Genomic DNA, 17,697 nt, shown 5'->3' on the forward strand with positions numbered 1-17,697 from the left:
GTTAGGGAATCACACACATCTGATTTCTAACCATCCCTTGAATAGTTAAGCTTTGGGAGGGGAAAAATACATAAAAGACAACACAGCTCTTAGAGGTAAAGTAATGATTAGAATATAAGGTCCCCAATCATCTTCTTCTTTTTAAATTTTTTTTAATCTTCACCCGAGGATATTTTTTCCATTGCTTTTCAGAGAGAGCAGAAGGAAGAGAGAGAAAAAGAAACATCGATGTGAGAGAGACACAAATTGAACCCGAGACCCTTCAGTCCACGGGCTGACGCTCTAACCACTGAGCAAATTGGCCAGGGCTCATCTTCTCCTTAATAAGTTTTAGGTATCATGGAGACAGATCAAAATCCCAGCAGCCACTGCTGCATTGTCACTCAGTGGGACAGAATTTTGGAACCAGAGACCATACTTGTCACGAAGAAACTATAGAGAGCAGTGGGTGGGGTGTAATTGCTAGGCCGGATTGGCTGGTAAAAGTCTCTTCCTGCATCCCCACTTCCCACATCCCTACATCTCCCTTAGGGCAGAATTTTGAATCTTGAATTATGGGGAGATATTATAGAAATTAGGGATTTTCTAAATTAATAATAGCTAATGTTCACGGTGTGACAAGTACGTACCAAGTTCTTTACATGTAATCTCGTGTCTAATCCTCACAACAACCCAGAGAGCCCGGTACCTCTATTAGCCTTGGCTTACAGGAGAGGAAATGGAGGAGTAGAGGAGTTAAATAACCTCGCCCCAGGTCACACAGTTGGGAAGAAATAAGGCAGGATTTGAACCCAGACAATCTCACCCAGGGCCTGAGTGCTGATCACCAACAAATGGAGTGTGTTTGCCCCGTATGTGCAGGGCATCTTTCTGGGTATGTGCTCAGGAATCTTACACTGTAGTAAAGAGGGAAGTCAAGACAGTAGGTGTGATGCAATGTCCAAAATCCTTTGCCTAGTCCTTACAGCCCTTTATTTTGTGATGCAATTTATTTTTCTAATCTAATCACCTGCCATCTACCATTTTCTTACCTGAAGCTGAACACACTGTGATGTGTCTAGAGAAGCTTGCAATTTACAGACCCATGCCTTTGTTTACCCAACTATTATGCTCTTCTCTCCCTCCAGGCAAGTTTTTCTCTAGAACTCTGAAGCCTCTCCAGGAGGTCTCCTTGCACTTGAACTGAAAGTGTTCCTTCCCTCCTCTTACAATAACTCCTGCAAGCCAGGTATTATTCTGTATGCTTCACGTCTTTGTCTGATGCAAGACTCGAGGATACCTAGAAGAGTGTTTCAGGGAGAGGGAGTGAGAAATTCAAAGGCCCCAAGGCATGTGTTGAGCATGAACCAAACCACAAGAAGGCCAGTGGCATCTAAGATGAGCAGAGCAGAAATGAGCCATGTGCCTGCTCACGGCCAGCAATCTTCCCATCATCTCTCTGGGTTCTCCTTGATAGCTAGACACTCAGGCTTGCATAGTGGAGTGGTGGTTTGAAATTTTATGCTATAGTTTTTCTATATCACATGTAACCAAAACTGGCCAAAGTGGCCACTGAAAGTAGAGGCAGATTGGCCGCTCTCGGGTTGGCAGGGAAAAGACATGGAACAGTGATTGAGACAAAAAAAAAAGAATATAACTAAGAGAAGGGGAAAAAGGAAGAAGAGACAGTTCTATCTACATAAATGCCTCACACCTGTCAGAAAGGCTGCCATCAACAAATCAACAAATGACATGTGCTGGCGAGGGTGTGGAGAAAGGGGAACCCTAGTTCACTGCTGGTGGGAATGCAGACTGGTGCAGCCACTATTGAAAAGAGTATGGAAGTTGCTCAAAAAATTAAAAATTGACCTGCCATTTGACCCAGTGATCCCACATTTAGGAATATATCCTAAGAAACCCAAAACACCAATCACAAAGAACTTATGCACCCCTATGTTCATAGCAGCACAATTTACAATAGCTAAGATCTGGAAACCGCCCAAGTGCCCATCAGTAGGTGAGTGGATAAAAAAGCTGTGGGACATTTACACAATAGAATACTATTCAGCTGTAAAAAAGAAGGAATTCTTACCCTTTGCAACAGCATGGATGGACCCGGAGATTATTATGCTAAGCGAAATAAGCCAGGCAGAGAAAGACAAATATTACGTGATCTCACTCCTATGTGGAATCTAAAGAACAAAATAAACTGATGAACAAAATTGATTCAGAGACATAGAAGCATGGAGCAGATTGATGATTCTCAGAGGGAAAGCGGGGGTGGGGGGGGGAGATTAACCAAAGAACTTATATGCATGTATGCATGACCCCTGGACACAAACAATAGTGTGGTGATGGCCTGGGGTGGGGGTGGGGGTGGGCAGGTGTGGGGTAGAAGGGGTCAATGGGGGACAAAAGAGGACATCTGTAATACTTTCAACAACAAAGGTAAATTTTAAAATAAATAAATAAATAAAAATAAAACGGGAGAACTATTATAAAATTGTAACTTAGTGAAGCACACAACAATCCGTTCTGCCTGGGTGAGGCTTCCCAGCTGAGTTCTGAGCCAGGGGGAAATGTGTACCAGGCCCAGCAGGGGAGGGAAATATTCTGGGAATACGAATTCCTTGAGCCCAGGAATGAAAGTGGGACGCTGTTTGCCATAAATCAGGGCTCTGCCAGAAATCTCCTGTGATGGGGGAGGAGGCAGGGACAGTGAGGTGGAAGGGAAAGGAAAGGTCCATGCCAAGCAATTCGGATTTTATCCTGCTGCTCAACGAAGGTATCAAGAGGCTTTGAGTGTGGAAGCATCAGTCACGGTTTGCATTTTTAACAATCAGGCTGACTGCAGGCCAGATCGGGAGGGTTTGCCTGGTAAATCCTGTCCACCCCATGCGCCTTCTGCGTTCTCCCTCCCCCAGCTCCACAGGCTGGGTGAGCCGGGTCAGGTAGCAGCCCCAGATCACAGCGAAGCTCACAGGGCCCGCCCAGCCTCATTCCGTAGCTGGGAAGTCCCTGGATGATCAGAACTAACTGGCGGTCACAGGATCCTCTGTGAAAACTGCTCCACTGGAGTGTCTTCATGGTGATGACTGAGTGATTGTCCCCAAACCCAAATACCGGGAAAGACATGCACGCACTGAAGTATCTGCCTGTGACAACCAGCTTTTCCTGTCCTTCCTCAAGTCAGAACTAGCTACTCTTAGGCTTTTCCTTATCAAACCAGTTAAACCTGTTACAATACTTTACCTCCTATAGCTAGATTATTAAAGACATACTTTCCCCACAATTTGCAAATTGAGAAAAATCCGCCTTGTTAAAGTGGATTTAACAAATGGGAACCTAACGAACGACTATTAATCAGAGAAATGTTAATTAAAAGGAAATATTTCACAGCTATCAAAATGGCAAAGATTTAAAAGTCTAATAATGTAACGATGAAAAAAGGAAACTCTTATGCTGCCGATGATATTAGACATTGACTTGACCATTCTGGAGTGTGATTGGCTAATACCTTATAGAGCTAAAGATGCACCTAATCATCAAGACAGAAATGCCACTTCTAGGTGGGAACTGTGCAGAGATTCTCAAACTATCCATAATAAAAACCAAGTCTTTTTTTAAATTCCAACCTGTTGAGGCTCAATATTTTTGTAAAATACAATAAAAATTAATAAAACAAATAAAATTTAAAAACAGACATACAGAACAAAAGCCTGAGTACTTTTTTAATTATTAGACTCAATAAACATGAAAGTACTCAGCTGAATTGCTTTTAAAATTTCTGGATGCTTTTTCTCAGTTTCTGTAGTACACTGTCTGCAATGTGAGGAGCCTGCTGTGGGTCACTCCAGCCCACAGGAACGAAGAGATGCATTTAAGGGAGAGTGTTCGCTGCAACATTGTTTTAAACATAAACAAAATTTTAATTCACTGTCATAGGGGAAAATAAACATTCTAGTCATACAATGAAATAAAACACCATGAAAATGTGAATAAAGTAGATTTACATGTATTAACAAAGATAAATATTGCAACCAAAACATTGAGTGAAAAGAATTGTCAAGAGTATTTCTTGTATGATGCCTTTTATATAAATTTCAAAATTACAAGGTTAAAATTAAAACTAAAATTTCAAGATTATACACCAACATCAAGTTAGCAATTTTCCTCTAGGAAGTGTGAGAAAGAGTGTGAGACTAGGGAACTTTGATTTTATCTGTAACGTTTTATTTCTATAAAACATTGAAACAGATATTGGATAATGTAAATATTTGTTAAATCTCGGTATTAGGTACATGGGTGCCATGTTGCTTTCCCTTTAAAAAATGTTTTAACTACTTCATGGTTTTTAATTTAAAAAGGCAATGAAATTCACTACATCTTTGAAAAATTGAAACAGTTTTAAGTGTCAAAGTTTATTTGGCCAGAACACATGTAGCTTTAGAGACATAAACTTAATTTAGGTTTTAGGTTCACAGAACGATTGAGAGGAAGGTATAGAGATACCCCAAATGTGCCCCGCTCCCACACATTAATAGCCCTCTCCCATCCCCCATTATGAACACCCCCTCCAGAGTGGTACATCTGCTACAACTGATGAACCTACCCTGACATATCACTCAAAGTCCATAGTTTAAATTAGGGTTCACTCTTGGTGTTGTTCATTCTGTGGTTTGGACAAATGTATTACTTATGTAGTTTTCGTTCTTTCTTAAAACTGGAATTATCCACAGACTTAATGGGATAATGGGAAAAGCTGCTTCCTTCTGAACATAGAAAATCTGTGTCCCAGTCCCGGATCTTCCTGTACTAATCTGTGAATATCAATGTCTCAGATTACAGAGGAAACAGGTCACCTACTCCAACCCTCATTATGAGGGAAACCAGCTCAGAGACACAGTGACTGGACTCCAAGACCACACACAGATTGTTGTTGAAACTAAGACCAGAGTTAGACATTTTCTCCATTAGGAAAGTCATAAATCATTGTGAAACAAACAAACAAACAGAAACCGTGGTATTGCAACTGCTCCTTGATTCTACAAGTCTTGTTTTTCACTCCATGTAGCACACACTGCTGCTTCTTGAAAACTCAACTGAAGGATCTCTGGCCCATAGGAAGCGGAGCAAGAGCACTGGCTTTGAGTCAGCAGGTCTTGGTGTGAATTCCAGCCTTGTCCTTTGCTGTGAGCTGTGTGACCCTGGGCCCACGTTTACTTATCTCTAAGGAGGGGGGAAAGTAAATTACAAATCACATATAGAGCCCCTGGCACATGAGGAACACAAAGAGTGTCTAATAAATGTTATTTCCTTTCACCATCCTTATCTACTAAAGCACGAAGCATAAGATGACTCTATGCTTGCCTTGAGGTGGTAAGGCAGACAAGTAACCTATAACTGCAATAGAGTGAGACAGGGACCAATTTAGACACATCCTGAGTACTCTGTGGTAATTGAAGCAGCTGCAAGTAACTCCTAGGCTATGTTGCCATTTAGCAAATCTGGATTGCAATATATTCTTTTATAAAATGGTTGTCTGCTTACTGTTCTACTGATTTAAAAGTGAGAGCATAAAAAATGAAAGTGTTTGGCATGTCATAAAGCATTATACTAATAGGAGGCATTGCTCATTCTGCCCTCCCACAGGCTCCACCCAAGAACCACGTGGTAGGGAGACTAAGGCCTCTCACAAATGTTCACGTCCCTATGTTACATGGCAAGGAGGAACTAAGGCTGCAGGTGGAATGAAGGTGGCACACCACCTGTTCTTAAAATAAGGTCAGCCTGGATTATCTGGGTGAGTCCAGTATAAACACAAGCATCCTTTAAATGTGGAAGAGGGAGGCAGAAGTTCAGAGTCAGAGAAAATTTTGAAGATGCTCCACTGCTGGCTTGGAAGACAGAGGAAGGAACCATAAACCCAAGGAATGGAGATGGCCTCTAGAGGCTGACAAAGGCAAGGAAACATCCTAGAGTCTCCAGAAGGAATGTAGCCCTACCAACAGCTTGATTTTATCTGTTAGACTCATTTCAGAATTTTACCCTCCAGAACTCTAAAGCAGTAAATTTGTGTTGTTTTTAAGCCATAAAGATTGAGGTAATTTTCTTGCAGCGGCAATAGGAAACTAATACAACCCATAGCCTCAGTCCTCTGAAGACAGCAGCATGAAGAGTAGATTAGTGCAGAAGGCAGCATAAAATGTGAGTCCTATTTTTCTTCTTTTAAGTGTCACTGTCATCAAAACAGAGACACCGGCTTAAAATGGCCCCTTCATGGTCTATCAGGAGGAGGAGGCCTTCCATTAAATCTCTAGATCCATCTAACTCTGGCACGCAGAGGCCATACTCATCTCTATATACTAATGGCCCCAGTATATTTCATGATGGACGCTGAGCATGGATCCCTCAGAACAGTCCCAACTCCTATTCCTCATTTCTTTTTGGCCAAATGCTGTGCACCAACATTCCTTTATTTCTCCTGATCCATATTTCAGATGTTTAGATCCACCTGATAAACTTGTAATCATCTCTCAGGATATAGATCAAAGGTTCTCTCCTGTGATAAGTTAAGTTTTGGGTCCCAGTTCTTCACTTTTCTGTAGTAGCATCCACAGCCACATCATGGAGAGGCAGAGCATACCTCCCTGTCCACTGACATTGGGCTTGACATGTTACTTGTTTTGGTCACTGGAATTTAGTGACTGCAGCAAGAGCAAAGATTTGGACTATTTTTGCACAGTTGGGTTCTCTGGCTCTGGACTGACCCTCTATGAAAACGTACTCTGATCTAAGGAGGATGAGAGCCATGTGTAGCAAACCTGAACCCAATCCACAGCATAGATCCTGCAGCTCAAAGCCTGGAGTCAAGCACAGCCAGGGAACTGGCCATCATCTTGCAGACCATGAGCCTGCAGATTATTGTTTTAAGTCACTATGTCTTTGAGCAATTTGTTACATAGCATTATTGTGGCAATAGCTGACTGATACACCCCCTGCATGAAAGCTTTTCTAACTACTCTCCCCCAGTAGAACTGACCACATCCTCCTTTGATATATCTCCTTAACTGGACTTAAGTCCCTTGAGGGCAGATACCTGGTGTTTGTTGACTTTGCATCTATGACCTCCAGCATGATGCTCACAATATACTAGGCTCCTAATACTTTTTTTTTTTTTTTTAATGAAAAGAAACAATCAAATAAGCAAATGAATGACCACAAGGAACACACTGTTCCAGGTCTGTGACCTTGAAGTAGGGACAGCGTAGGGAAGGGGGAAATCACAATCAAGGGGCTGCTGCAAACATCATCAAATACATAAGGGCCACATTTTGTTGGTTGACTGAATAAATCATATTTTTCAGGTGTCCATAAAAGTTATCATGGTTAATGAAACAAAAAATTTATTTCAAAGTAACAAATGTGCAGTTGCTTATAACTATGTAGTTCCTCAAATAATGTATTCAAAAAGAACAAATCATTTCATATGAGACATGAAAAGTTTTAACATTAAAAAGAGGCCCACATATTCCAAAATGTTGGGACCTACTCTTCTAGACGATTCCTTTTAAAAATGTCACAGAGAATCCAGCACTGTGCCGAGGCGTTCTTGTTTGTTGACTGGCAGTCCCTGCAGCACTGTCTGTCCTTATTGTCTCCTGAATCTCCACGTTACTGCTTATGTACATCATAGGGCAGGACTCCTGTCAGCCTTCAAGACAGCTCAAAGAAAATCATAAGCTTTCATTCTTTCCCTACCCTTCCTATCACAAAAGCTGTCACATCACTGCATTTTCCAGCTCAGCCTTGAGTGGTAATTATAGTCATTGCCCTAAGAATTTTTTCAAAAGAGAGGCTTATTTAATAGGGAGAAACTCACACAAAAGACTGTCAATATAGGAGTAATGACTGAACACTGATAGTTTAGAGCACTGATAGTTTAAAACATGAAAATTGCACAGTGAATGTGGCAGGGACTTGACTTAAACCCTGTGCCTTTGTCCGAAACATTCATAGTAGCAAAGGTTTCTATGCAACTGTTGAAGCTCTTTCTTTCTCTTTAAATGTGTTTATTTTCTTTCATTCTAAGTCACTTAAAAGATGACATCTCTCATCTATGGGTAGAATACTAGATAAAAACATTTAAGGGTTTAAAGGCATGCTACAGGGACTGAGAGTGGAGGTTGGGAAGAGGGAAACAGTAGACCAACAGTGACTTCACTTAGAATCTCTATTCACAGGCGACGTTCATGGTCTTGACTGAAGCCACAAGGCAGGCATTGCTCTCTGGGGCTGACAGAACTAATAGGGGACTCTGGAAAGGATCTTAACCCCGTATTTGTTGATGAACATGTAAATGAGTAGATGAATGAACCCTTCAGGCCATCCCTTCACTCTCACACTCCCTTGAGCACCCCATACAACGGACTGCTGGCTACTTTCCAAACTTCATGCTTCCTCTTGCTGCAACTTCTGGCTGCCTTATCTCCCCACACAGCCCACTGTTGCCTGGCAAGTTCCTACTCAACCTTCAAGTCACGACTCAAGCTCTGTGCTCTGGCAGTACTTTATATATGCATATAATGGCACAAAACTCATTATGTTGCAGTTGTCCCGAGGCAAGTGTCCGCCCGAACCATGTATTTTAATCACTGCAGCTAAGCAACTGGCTTGGTGCGGGACACATCCCAGGTATTCAGTGAGTGACCACTGAATAACTTTTACGCGATTTGACTTTTCTGGTGCTTTCCTAATCAGGCTATAAATTCCTTCACTGGAGGAAATCTCTTCTACAATACTTCACTTATAAGTATTCCTTCCTTAGAACACACAAGCTCACCCTGGCCCAGAACTGACCAAGCAGCAAGAGGAGGAAGACATAGTTGTGCTGGGGTTAAGAAGAGGGAAGGAAGACCATTCCAAGAAGTTCAGCTGGGGATGACACCATCAGATCTACCTGTGGGAAAGAAACATTATAGTTTAGAGGGAACAACATTTTGAAGTAGACAGGAAGGTCACTGTGATAGTCCAGAGAAAATGATTACAGATTATCACAGATATTAAGTAGGATCAGGGCAGTGGGAATAGAGTCAAGGATATATATTATATATTTCAGATGGCAATTACAGGATTTGGTGGCTGACTAAAAATGGCACAAAGGATGGAAAAAGTCTTGGACGACTCTAAGGTAGGTAGCTCAGGCAAACTGTGTGTCCTTCGATTCAATGGGGGCATATAGGAGGCTTAGGTCCAGCAGAAGGGGGAAGGGCACTGAGTTCAGTGTTGCTTTTCTTGCAAACAAGGAGCCTGTGGGTCATCTAGAAGATACGTATCAACCAGTAGACAGTTTTGGAGCTCAGCAGAGCAATCTGGACCGAAGATACAGATTTCAGAGTCATTGGCAAGCATGTTGAAGGGTAGGTTATGACTTACTTTGCCCAAGGATATTGTACAGAGCAGAGGTTCCATGGGGTTGGGGTAGGAAGGGGTAACCTGGGAATTTCCCTACCGGAAAATGTCAGGGAGTTGAGTTAAACGACATGCCTTCCCTTGCTAAATGTGAGGTAGCAGTTTTAAAGAAGTGAGAATCATTGAGAGTGTAGCACCCTCACCCTACGGGTGGCTGCGTATAACTTGAATAGCTCCCCATGTGTGTCTGACATGAGCTCCCATCTTGTGAACCACTGTGGAACACACTTCTGTAATACTGGAGACACCTATTTCCATGTTTGACTTTACTGGTAGATGCTGCTCCACTGGGGGGCAGGGATTTTATCTTCCTCAAATCCATATCCTGGGACTAAGCATGGTGTCTGGCACGCAGGTATTCAAATGTTTTATGAGTCACATGATCTCATTTACTATTGATTTCATGAGGTGTGGTTTGCCACTGATATTTTAAATGTGAGAAAAGGAGATCTCGCAAGACTAAGTAACCTGGTCTGGTGAGAGAGGTAAGAAGTGGTGCAGCAAACACCTTGCCTCAGCATCAATCCAGTTTTCTTCCTCCATTGCACATTGCCCCTGCTCATTCCTAAATCTCCCACCCCACCAAAAAGCGGGCTAGGGGGATCATTGAGCAATGGCAACTGGCTGTGGCAGTTCTGGAAGACCTTGTGATATTAAACTTGCAGAAAGGCCAGCTAAGATTCGGGCAGCTTGCCTTCTTTGGGGTTGGGGTAGGAAGGGGTTACCTGGGAGTAAGAAGTCTTTCAAGCAGACTTCTTGAAAGAGCAGGTGGGAGAGCAGGGCTATTTCCTATCGGACCCACTGGAGAGGAACACTCAGTCTAGAGGAGAAATGACTAAGTGAAGGAGAGCGTGTGTCATAGCTCTTGATAAGCCTCTCCCCTTTTATCTGATTAAAGAAGGAGTTTGTTTTCACATGCTTCTTGTATGAATAATATATATATATTTCAAACAGGAAATTAAAAGCTTTGCTGCTTTTTAAGACTCCCCAGAACCAAAAATTTGATATGTGGATGCTGTATTTAATATAAAAAGTATGCGCGCTAAGATGAAAAACACGCAAAGAAAGTGCTAAGAAAGAAGTGGGGGCTAGAGAGGAAATTCTGTGACTGAGAAGTGTAGTGAGGACCGGGACGGAAACCTGCCTCTCTGTGGTTGCTGAAAGGACAGTCCTGACCTGTAGACGCCTCACACCTACACGATGCCTTTGGCTCAGCTAGCCTGAGCCCTCCAGGGGAGCTGCTGTGGAAAACCTGGCAGCTTCCAGGGGGTCTACGGATCGGCGATGCTGCAAGGAAGGCCCTGAAAAGCCACAAAAGCTGGAGGAGCTACCTCACTGGTATCTTCTCATGAACAGTGACTCTGATTGGAGACTCGTCTTTGTGAAATAAGCTTCGGTTAGGAAGAAATCCAAAACATCAGGAGGGGAAAGGGCCAGCAGTTATTCAAAACTGATTGGAAGTAGTACAACAAGTTTGCTTTCCATCAAATAATAGTACCTCCCAAGGCAAGGGGGCTGGGTTGGGGGAGTGTGCCCCCCTGCCTGCCCTTCCATGTCAGGGAACATGGGTCGGCTTAATGCCACCGGAGGATCTAAAGGACAGAATATGAGGCAGGAGAGGGTCACACAAAGAAAGATGGGTGCCAAAGACCAAATATTCCAATGTAAAAGCGTTTGCTGAGGGCTGACCGTGCACCAGGAAAGAGGAAGGGATTCTTTCACTTTTACTGCAGACCTGGAAGCCTTCCCAGAACAACCTCAACTGGAACTAGTCTGGATTTCAGGGTTCTTTGCTGATCCTTTGCCTATAATGGCTATTTTTGTAGCTATTTGTTTTGACCCTTTGATTTAATCCTATACAAGGGAAATAATACTTAACATTGATTAAACATATTGGCTGCCTTAAAGTTGTTATTTCGTTTCAGTTTTATTACAACCCTGTATGGCAAGAATTATTATCATCTCCAGGAGACCAAAGCTTAGAAAGTTCAATGTTTTGTTTTGTTCTGCTTTTTCCTATTCACAAAATCATAAGACAGAGCAGAAATTTAAGTCCAAATCTGTCTAAATCCAAAATCTTCCTCCAGAGACGGCCTGTCTCTCATGAGGCCCAGGATCATGGCTTATGCACCATCTTCCCTTCATGCCTAGAGCGGTGACTTGCCCATGGCACCTGCTTGACACCTGTATTCAATTGATTTTGAGTTTGTCGCTCTTTCTCTGAGGGTGTCTGTTTTTTCTGAATTGACCCCAGGGTATTAACTGAGAACATAAGTTATTAGGGACCAAATACAGATCTTGTCTTCCTTCTCAGACTCTCTCCACTGCCTCATCCACAGCCCCCCTTCATTCCCCTCCCCTCCAGGTCTGGGTGAAGGGCCACGTTTCAGGACAGTGCGCCTGGCTTCTGGGAGCATCTGAAGAGCAGATGAGACAATCCCGAAATATGGGATAGCTCTGTCCTCATGAGAGGAAACTCAGCCAAGGGTAAGCGGGAGAGAGGAGGGAGTCGGGCAGATGAACTCAATCCTTTCCTTCCTGGCAAATTTTGGGAGAAAGTCCTTAATGCCACAGAACAGAGTGACACTCAGTGAGTGCCGTGCTTCGCGTGCTGGCTGGGAAGGAGCTGCCAGCAGGGCTCCCCTCGCTTCACGGGGCCTCGCATGGTCCCTTATCTCACATCCTATTTCCTCACCTGCACCGTCCTGGGCTTGCGCCTCCCGAGTAAAGGAGAGGTGCAAGAATAAAAAGAGACATGATCGTCATAATAGGAATAATCCAGGGAACTCTAACAAACATGTACTCGTATGTACCAAGCAACAAAGACATGAAATATTTAGAAAGGAAAAAAACTGATGCCCCACATAGGGTTTGGCAAACTCACATCATAGTGGGAGGGTTTACTACACATTTCAGAAGATGATACATTTCAAAAACTCTTCCTTTGAAGGTGCAGAATCAACAAAAATAAATGTAGCTCTGGCTGGTGTGGTTCAGTGGTTAGAGCATTGGCCTGAGCACCGAAGGGTCATGGGTTTGATTCCATCCTGGTCCAGGCTTGTGTGGGAGGAAACCAATTGATGTGTCTCTCTCACATCACTGTTTCTCTCTCTCTTTCTATTTCTCTCTCTCCTCCCTCCCTCCCTCCCTCCCTCCCTCCCTCCCTCCCTCCCTCCCTCCCTCCCTCCCTCCCTCCCTCTCTCCCTCCTTCCCTCCCTCTCTCTCTAAAATCAATGAAAAAAATATCCTCAGTGAGAATTAGAAAAAAGAAGAAAAAAAAATCTATGCCAGATTAAAACAAGAAAAAGATGCAAAATATCTGAAGACCCAAAGGACTCTGGAATCCTATGAAACAATCTTAACATAGTTTCCACAGAAATATGGGTTCGGGAGTTCAAAAAATACCACATTTTAGGACATGACCACTTTATAAGTAAAGGGGAGCTCAGTCCTCAAAGCCAGGGTGCAGTACTATGGCACCTCTGATTCCGTGTGCAGGTGCTCACTGGCCCCAGGCTTAGGATTCACTCCACAAGTAAAAATTCCCCAGGAAAGTAAATGCTGCTGGCCAGAGCCCACGCTGCGCCGTCAGACTAGAAGGTGGGCCTTTGAAGATCTGTGATCTTCACCCCAGCCTCCCACCCCCACTCCTTTAACCAGCTCCATATGATAAATCTCTACTTTCCAAGCAGAGTTCCCTCCCAGCGCTCTGAAGAACTGTGAGAAAGTTGTTTGATGCCAGTACTTTTCCAGCATTTTGCACTGAGATTCTTGGTGGTCTTTCAGGAGTGAGTAGGTGTAAAATTTCACCGTCACAGCTCCTCTCATCTGCTACATATTTGGTTACTGTTAGTCTGAGTGCCTTTCTCCCATTGGGAGTCTTCCAGTGACACATTACATTAATTTTTTAAAAAAACTTTATTTTTTTCTGATGATAAATGCAATACCTATTCGCCGTAGAAAATTTAAAAAATATAGCAAAGCAGAAAGAAAAAACAAAATTCATTCCTTATCCTACCATCCATTTTCACATTTTATTTTAACACTGCTACAAACTGTTTGAAGCTTACTGTCTAGATTTTCCTGATGTTCTCAGGCCTGGCCTTTTCCTCCCCCAATGTCTTTGCTTTCCGTGCTTCTTGACCCCTGCGCCATTTGCTTTACATCTGCCAATTCATGACAAAATAACAAATTGCATGCCAAAATAAAACACTTCGGTGTAATAGGTCCACAGTGAAGATGTGAATTTGTCCATCAGATTTGATAGGAAAGGTAAATACTAGCACTAGTCATCTAAGGTATAAATTGGGTGAGAAGCAGGAAAGAATCAGTTCCCAGGGTTACCCCAAAAGCTCACTTCCCCCCAGCTCTACGGAGTCGACACTTCAGATCTCTCTAGAGCAAAGGCTGTCTTCGTTACTGTGTTCCAGTAATAATGGCCTAGAGCAGGCAGGCGGCACTCACATGCCAAGCCCTATCATAATTACTTTCCATACATATTTTTAATATATATATATTTTATTTTTGACAGTATTACAGATGTCCCCTATTTCCCTCCTTTACCCCCCTCCACCCAGCCCCTGCCCCACCCCAGGCCTTCCCCACACTATTGTCTGTGTCCATGGGCTATGCATATATGCATATAAATTCTTTGGTTAATCTCTTCCCGTCCCCCCACCCCCTTCTCCTCTGAGATCCCTCAGTCTGCCCCGTGCTTCTATGCCTCTTCACCTATTTTGTTCTTCAGCTTATTTTGTTCAGTAGATTCCACAGATGAGTGAGATCATGTGATACTAGTCTTTCTCTGACCGGCTTATTTCGCTTAGCATAATACTCTCCGGGTCCCTTCATTATGTTGCAAAGGGCAAGAGATCCTTTTTTTTTTTTTTAATATATCTTTATTGATTTCAGAGAGGAAGGGAGAGAGAGATAGAAACATCAATGATGAGTCATTGATCGGCTGCCTCCGGCATGCTCCCTACTAGGGATCAAGCCCGAAACCCGTGCATGTGCCCTGCCTGGGAATCAAATCTCGATCGCCTGGATCCTAGGTCGATGCTCAGTTGCTGAGCCACACCCAGCTGGGCGAGATCCTTCTTTTTTACAGCTGCACAGTTTTCTATTATATGAATGTCCCACAGCTTTCTTATGCACTCATCTACTGATGGCCACTTGACCTGTTTCCAGATCCATATATATCAACACATTTAGTGTTCACAATAATCCTGTGACAGAAGTACTAGTAATATCACTTCCACTTTACAGATGAGGGCACTGAGGCACAGAAAGATTAAATAATGTGCTCAATGTCTCAAAGCTAATGAGAATCAGAGCTGAAATTTGAACCACGGCAGTCAGTTTGCAGAGTTGTAGTGTCAAACCACTTTGCTTCTTTGCATCTAAAGTGCTCTTATATTCCATAGCTGTGGTTTCCACAGCATGGGAAATGGCTTTTTTTTTTTTTTTAATTTAATGTAGTTATATTTATTTGATGTAGTTCTATAGGAGGTTTACTGAAAAGCTATTACATGATGTAAGTATTACATAAGTACAGTTTGATTTATTAGAGTCGTATATGGTATTTATGTGTACTTTTTAATTTTTTATTAATTTTTGTTGTTCAAAATATTACATATGTCCCCTTTTTTCCCCATTGACCTCTTCTACCCCCACACCCACTCCCCTCCCCAGGCCTTCACTCCACTATTGTCTGTGTCCTTGGGTTGTGCATATATGCATATAAATTCTTTGGTTAATCTCTCCCCATCCCCCACCCACCCATCCTCACCTTCCCTCTGAGATTCATCAGTCTGCTCCATGCTTCCATGTCACTGAATCTATTTTGTTCATCAGTTTATTATGTTCTTTAGATTCCACATATAAGTGAGATCATGCGATGTTTGTCTTTCTCTGCCTGGCGTCTTTCACTTAGCATAATATTCTCCAGGTCCATCCATACTGTCCCAAAGGGTATGCGACTCTTCTTCTTTACAGCTGCGTAATATTCCATGGTGTGTATGTCCCACAGCTTTTTTATCCACTCATCTACTGACGGGCACTTGGGCTGTTTCCAGAGCTTAGCTATTATAAATTGTGCTGTGAACATAGAGTTGCATATATTCTTTCTGATTAGTGTTTCAGGACTCTTAGGATATATTCCTAGAAATGGGATCCCTGGGTCAAACGGCAGCTCCATTTCTAATTTTTTGAGGAAACTCCATACTGTTTTCTATAGTGGCTGCCCCAGTCTGCATTCCCACCAGCAGCGTACTAGGGCTCCCCTTTCTCCACACCCTCCTAGCACATGTCCTTTGTTGATTTACTGATGGCAGCCATTCTGACAGGTGTGAAGTGGTACCTCATTGTGGTTTTAATTTGCATCTCTCTGATTAGTGATATTGAGCATCTTCTCATATGTCTCTTGGCCATCCGTATGTCCTCTTTGGAGAAGTGTCTTTTTAGGTCCTTTGCCCATTTTTTAATAGGATTGTTTATCTTCCTCATATTGAGTTGTATGAGTTCTTTGTACACTGTGGAAGTTAGCCCCTTATCGGATGCATCCTTGGCAAATATGTTCTCTCATTAAGCTGTTCATGCAAAAAGATTTTTAAATACCATGCATTTACTTTAATGTCTGTTAGAAAAAAAATAACTCGCACAAGTGCGATGTCAGAAATGATTTTTACTTGGAATAAATAAAGTTTAAAAGTCCATTTCAGTCAGTCCAGCAAGGCTCAGTGGTTGAGCATCCACCTATGATCCAGGAGATCGAGGTTCAATTCCCAATCAGGACACATGCCTGGGTTGTGGGTTCCACTCCCAGTGGGTGCAGGGGGGTGCAGGAGGTGTCCAATCAATGACTCTCTCACCATTGATGTTTCTGTCTCTCTCCCTCTCCCTTCCTCTCTCTGAAATCAATAAAGATATATATATTTTAAAAAAAATTTAAGTCCATTTCAGGGAAAAATATTAAGTAAATAACAGTACACATAGTATGTAAAGATTGCACAAATTAAAGTAACATGCTAATGAAATCTGGGAAACAGTGTTAATTTAAAAACTAAAACCACGATCCCACCTCCAATTCATTTCAGCACTTGGGGGAGATTTCCTGGCAGAGTGGATCAAAGACATGGGCTCCAGTTCTTATCTATATTGTGTATCCTGTTAACACTATGAGTGAGGCCTCTCTGGTAGAACTTTTTTTTTTTTTAAAAAAACAAAACCCCTTACCTTTCCCATAAAATATAGTCCTGTTAGCTTATTAGACATTTTCTGCCTTGAAAAATTGCCAATCTAGATTTCTTAGACTGAGTGAGGTTCCATCCAAGGACTAGGCAGGGAGCTGACAGTGATTCCATTTTTAATCTTTACTATATTTTTATTGACTTTTCAGAGAAATATAGGGTGTCTCCCAAAAATGTATACACACTTTGAATAATTCTAATTATAAAGGCAGTGTTCATTAAAATATATTTCGTTTTCAAATTGAGCTATCAGCTGGTAAAGTGTGTATACATTTTGGGGGGACACCCTGTACGTTAGAAATAACACAAGGTTGTGTGTTGTGGTTCTTAGAACCAATGCCTTGGCTATGGGCTGGGCTGCATGAGAGGCATGTGGCCCTGCCCTCACTGAGGTGCACCAGAGCCTGGCCCACGGCACCAGGATCGGGAGAGACAGGGTTTGGCAGCTCAGAGAGCCATTTGCAGTGGATGGAGTGAACTGCCCTTCCTTGAAATTTACGGGTCAATAACTGGATGCCTTAATTCTACAAAGCTCTTGTCTGTACCGAAGTTGAGGATGTTTTTTCAACTTCTTTTAAAAAGGTCTTCCTTATGACAATGCAGGAGGTATTTTTCCCTCTCGTCCCATTACAGGAATAACAGACACTTATTTTAGGAAATTGTGAATACACTCATTGTTTTGATACAGTCAAGCTTAGTTAACTCGCGGCTTCCATGTCTCAGACAGGCAGAACGCGGCCTGCAGCTCTTCCCTTCTGCTCCGGCTCAGCATTTCCCCACTCATTTTTCGTTTGGCTTATTTTCTTCATTCTTTTATTCAAAATTTTATTTTTCTCTATGGCACATATGTATAAGCCACTTTACATCTTGTATGGAATAAAACAAAATGTAAATAAATAAAAGTATTATCCCCCTCCAAGTGTTAAATAGGTTGTGACTCCAATCAGTGAAGACAGGGAAGTTGTAGAAAATGTGTTTTACTGCCAATCACAATTAATTT

General features: G+C 42.4%; 1 long non-coding RNA gene across 3 annotated transcripts in view; it reads right to left on the reverse strand.

The window, feature by feature from the left end:
- Window positions 1–4,353: 4,353 nt before the first annotated feature.
- The window catches only part of LOC148093061 (uncharacterized), a 40,069-nt gene continuing 26,725 nt past the window's right edge, over window positions 4,354–17,697 (reverse strand). The window contains exons 4-5 of one of the 3 annotated variants that reach the window (XR_015714558.1): window positions 7,532–8,938; window positions 4,354–5,208 (exon numbers count right to left, since the gene is read on the reverse strand). This is a non-coding gene — a long non-coding RNA (uncharacterized LOC148093061). Of the gene's footprint in view, window positions 8,939–17,697 lie in introns of all 3 variants that reach the window. The other 2 variants (XR_015714557.1, XR_015714556.1) reach the window with 2 other exon arrangements.

The sequence above is a fragment of the Miniopterus natalensis genome, chromosome 5 (genome assembly GCF_054644295.1).
Source record: "Miniopterus natalensis isolate mMinNat1 chromosome 5, mMinNat1.hap1, whole genome shotgun sequence".
In the NCBI taxonomy this organism is placed as follows: domain Eukaryota; kingdom Metazoa; phylum Chordata; class Mammalia; order Chiroptera; family Miniopteridae; genus Miniopterus; species Miniopterus natalensis.